General features: G+C 29.3%; 1 long non-coding RNA gene across 1 annotated transcript; it reads right to left on the reverse strand.

Annotated features, from left to right (window-relative positions):
- Window positions 1–1,257: 1,257 nt before the first annotated feature.
- LOC129902261 (uncharacterized) lies at window positions 1,258–2,488 on the reverse strand. The gene is made up of 2 exons (XR_008770068.1): window positions 1,719–2,488; window positions 1,258–1,577 (listed from the first exon to the last, which is right to left on the reverse strand). It is a non-coding gene; the product is annotated as an uncharacterized LOC129902261 (long non-coding RNA).
- Window positions 2,489–5,227: the final 2,739 nt, after the last annotated feature.

Genomic DNA, 5,227 nt, shown 5'->3' on the forward strand with positions numbered 1-5,227 from the left:
TTTGTTTGTTAATTCAATCCTAAAGCGATCTAAAAGAAATATTAAAAACTAGCATCTTAAAAGGTGTCTAGCGTCCCAAATTAATATCCAAGAGGCGTTGGACGTACTATTAGGACAGGTATTAGACTAAAGAAAATATAAGTTTCTTAATTAGACACATCGTCAAACAAAACAAGTAGGACGACATTTAGCACGTAAAATCTCAAATAAGCCTCTATATTAATTAATTAACACGATTGAAAACAAACATAGGTTGTGAAAGTCAAAATAAATATTAAAAATATACGAATACTAAGGTAAGATGACATAAAGGTAAAGTTAATTACTCGACATGAATATTTACGATTAATTTAATAAATAGAAGTACATTTCAATGATTTTAGTTATTAACTAATGTATTTATAACATCATGTAAACAAGGTTTCTAAATGATAGTAAGTTGAAAGATTATTAAAAAAAAAAAAAATATGAGCATGATTCCTTCATAACAAGATTTATTGAAAGTTATGGGCGTGATTTCAATGTAAGAAAAATATGACAAATAATTATTAAGATCATATGAGTGTGATTTCTATATGATTAATATGTTAAGAACATTACTTAAAGTATATGATATATTAAAACTTACAAATCCTATGAATATGAAGTCTACATAATATGGTATGTTAAAATATTAATTAAAACATATACAGAAATGATATATTAAAATTATAAAATCATAGGAGCATGATTTCTATACGAAATGGTATGTTGAGAATTAGTGGTTACATCGTATTAGCATGATTTCTAAATTATTAAAAATGTATAACATCACACTAAGACATGATTTTAAACGACAAAGATAATTTTAATCTTAAGCATGATTTCTACATAAAACAACATTTTTAAAATATGTATATATATATATATTTACATCTAATTGACATGTTGAAATTATTATTAAGTCTTATAAATATGGTTTCTATAAAAATTTGAAAATGTTTATTAAACTTAAAAGTATTATTCTATCTAAAGACTGCAAATAATTTATTTAATCGTGCGGATATGATCTTCTTGTATGAATTTAGTATATTGAAATATTAAGTAAATCCAACATGCATGATTTTAGAAAGAAAAGAAAAAAAAATACATAGTCTACTGTAAACTTGATTATTTAAGCCATTTATTTAATAACGTGAGTTGGTGATTTTAAATCATTGGTATAGCAACTTTAGGCGATTTTTCCAATTAACTAGACAAATACCTATAGAAACGATATTCAAACCCAAACTTAGATTTTAGTCTAAGAGTTAAGTAACTACATTGTTTTAACAACTACGATCAATCAATCAACACTTATAAGCAAATACACAAATTATGACAAGGTAAAATAAACAAGTAACACGTTAGCTCCCCTCCCCCCTTAGGCAGTCCCCAAATAATTTCATTATATAGTATTTACAAATTATTACAACCTAACAAAAATAAAGAAAAGTAAATAGAAATAATATGAGTAGACAAAGATGTGAAATGTAGTAGCTTCTCCGATCCAAGCGAAAGCTTCGCGTCTCAAACTCTGAAGTTCAAATCCTGCTAAACTATGAAGAAGATATAGAGTAGTATGCGAATAATATAGAGATACATCATAATGATAATCATATTTCAATAGAATAAACAAACAAAGCAAAGTGTTTTAAAAATAATAAAAAACTAGTATATGGAGAGAGGTTGGGACTAACCTGGATGCTTTAGTTAGAGGAACAAGTCAATAGGAATCTGAAAACACAATGCTAAATACTAGAAGTGATGTTAAAGTATGCAAGAAACTCCCTCCCTTTTTTTTCGTTTGAGATTTTTCTATCAAGTAAAAAATATTTTCTTTCTTTCTTAGTTTTCTCCTTACTCTGGTCCGTCCCTGTGTTTGTGTTTTATCTCTGTCTTTATAGGCATTGATGATAGACAATCCTCCCGACCAATATAATTGGCCAAACCCTTTAATTCAAAAAGATTTTCAAAAGATGGATAAAAACAAACAACTTTTCAAGATTCCCCTAGAACTACTCAAAAGATGTTTTATTCCAAGGTAGTGGAGCATTAACTTTAAAGTGGTCGGACAAAATCATTTAAAATGATAGATACTAACTTTATTTCAAACTTTAATAAAAAGACAAAATTAACTATGATAAATACAAAAAAAAAGATTATAACATATTAGCAAATATTAATTACTATAATTATTTCACTCAATAAATCATGTCACAATCAGTAAAACATTAAACCTTCTTCCAAAATTCAGAAAGCAAATCATCAAATTATCAGTTAGCTAATTAAATTGACATCAAAATTACGAATATGTATTCAAACAATAGCAAATGACAATAACATTATCTTAAAAATCCTCAACTATACTTGTCCATAATTAAATACAATAATATAAATATGGACAGAAAAACAACAACATAAATACGTATAATAATCTTCATTTCTAAGAAACAAATAAACATCTAAAAAAAAACTGCATCTGATGTATAATTAAAATATAAGACTATGAACATGTACATGAATAAGAATAAGAACAAGAACAAAACAATATAGTATGCTTTGTAATCTCAATTGATTATTAATGAACAAAAATTTTGAATCTTGAGTTTATTAAATCATTTGGAGCAAAAATAATAAACTAAAGTGAGGTAGCAACATGTGAACAATATGAATCTTATAATCAAGAAAATAACAATAATGGTAGTTAATCAGCCCAATAATTTTTAGGATAATAAATGAAAGATCTAAATCTTCCAAGCAAGGAACTTATCAAGAATATCGAATACAAAAGTATAATCAGCCCAACATCAATCAATAATCATAAATGGAGCATGAACAATACATAGAAATGAAAACGTAACAAGATCAAACTAAAAATAAAATTTACCTTAATAAAAATAAGCAAGAATCAGTCAACAAAATCAATCATAGGATATTATGCTCTACTAAATTTAACTCCAAAATTAACTAATACATTAGTCAGTCGAGTTGTACAAATTAAGCCAAATATACAAAGTAATAGCTACTCTTAATCAATTAACGTAAAGGGGATTTTAGTAAACATAATCATCATACTAAGGATGAACAATCAGTTGAGCCAAGTGATTCAAGATAAAATGTAGTTTCGACAACAAAGATGGAGTTTTTCACATAAAGCATAGATCGTTGGATATTAACAATTATCAGGAAATAACACCAAACATGAGATTATTTCAGAGGAAGAAGATTCTTAAGCATGTAATAATCCAAAGATTTAGAACAAATAAGAACTAAAAATAATGAACGAACCTAGATGGATCTGTTTAGATCCATCTTCAATACGCCAAGGTCTGTTGTCATTTTTGAGCTTCGCCGGAGTTAGCTGTTCGTGTTGCTGCCGTTGTCGGCTCTGCTGCGTCGTCGCTGGAAGTCGTTTGGTTTGTTGTTATTCACTGCAGCTGGTGGATGCTGCGGCTCGTCGCCTCGAGCTCGAGCTCGCTGGAGCTTTTGGACAGCAGCTCGCTGCTGCTGTCGACGTTGTTTAGCAGCGTTGAGGGGTCGTTTTGCTGCTGTTGCAGCTGCGCATTGCGTATTGTCACTGCTGCTCGTGTGTTCGTCGGAGCTGCTGCGTTGTTGCAGCTGCTGGCTGCTGCGTTCGATGGTGCGGGTTGTGCGAGGCGGGCTGCTCGCGTGTTGGAAGCTGGGGTTGCTGCTGTCTTCTCCGGACAGCAGCTCGCGCGGAGTGTAGATGGCTGCAGCGTGTTGCAGCTGGCGGCGCAGTGAGGAAGAGAGAAGAGAAGCGATGGCACATGTGTGTCTTCTTCTCTTTGGAGAAGAAGATGAATAGAGAGAGTTAGGTGAATAGAGTTAGAGAGAGAGTTAGGTGGCGGCCATGGCTTGTTGTTGTCTTCTTCTCCTTGGAGAAGATGACCAAAGGAGGCAAAACCAAAAACAAAAAAAAAAAAAAAAAAAAATCCCTTTGGTTTAGGTTAGGGTTTGGATATTTTGATAGTGTAGTTGTAATCCTAGCCGTTCATTAATTGAGATGAGCGGTTGAGATTAAATCTTGATATTGATAAAGGTGAGATGGATGGTTGTGATTGAAAGATGGATTCAAGATTTAAAAATAGTTATATAGTATAGATTAAAATTAAAATAGATTGAATAAAATGACTATGCTTTAAATTAAATGGAGAGAAATTGAATAGATTGCTAATTGACTAATAATCATAATATATATATTGAATAAGTAAAAACATAAATTTATTCAAGTAGCCGTATTTATATATAAAGCAACTACTTATGTATACGCCACGCAGATATGTGTATATATGTATATATATGACGCACGTATGCATATAACATATACTAAAATAGATGTATAATTAATATAGTTAACTAAAATATATAATAAATTTATGTGCACATGTATACAAGACGTATTAAAATAGATATATAATCTACGCATGTTAATATGAATAAGTAAATTATAAAATAAACTTAGTTAATAAATATTCTCTATGTAAACAAAACACACACATATATACTAAATAGATACGTAAGAATATTCAAACGTATTAAGCTTATTATAAAAATAATAAAAATAATGGTAGTAATATTAATAAATAGTATAATATTATGAATTATGAATATCAAAATATGCGATTTATTTATTAAACTAAATGTAAACTTATTTAATTAATAAAGAAATAATTTTGAAAAAATGCCTATTTGTTTTAGAAAACAATTCGAAAAGTAGTTATGGATGGTCAAAATTGGGTGTCAACATTGGTTAGCAAAATTTGAATGATTTTGTTTGGCTATTCAGTCCTTGTATCAAATATGCTAGTTGGCCTATTTAAAAGTCATGATTGCCAACTTACAAGTAAAAGAAGACAAAATTTAAAAACTTTATTTCTTTCGTCTCAAGTTTCAGCTCTTGAGATGGAAATAGTTTTGGGTGTAGTTTGAATTGTTGACTGACGTAAAGGTTTGGTATAACTAGTGAAGTATAATGTATTGTTTAGAAGAAACTGCACGTCAAATGAAGAGGCTAGTTACTGTCTATTAAATGATAGGGCTGAACTACTAAAATATATCTATCAGAGACGACAAATATATATATATATATATATATATATATAGTGCAATCCAAGTTTAAAAGGGCTCAAACATTTTTCCTAGGATGTCGTAGAATGTACTTAAATTCTAAGAGATCAATGAATAA

Source organism: Solanum dulcamara, chromosome 9 (assembly GCF_947179165.1).
Source record: "Solanum dulcamara chromosome 9, daSolDulc1.2, whole genome shotgun sequence".
Classification (NCBI taxonomy): domain Eukaryota; kingdom Viridiplantae; phylum Streptophyta; class Magnoliopsida; order Solanales; family Solanaceae; genus Solanum; species Solanum dulcamara.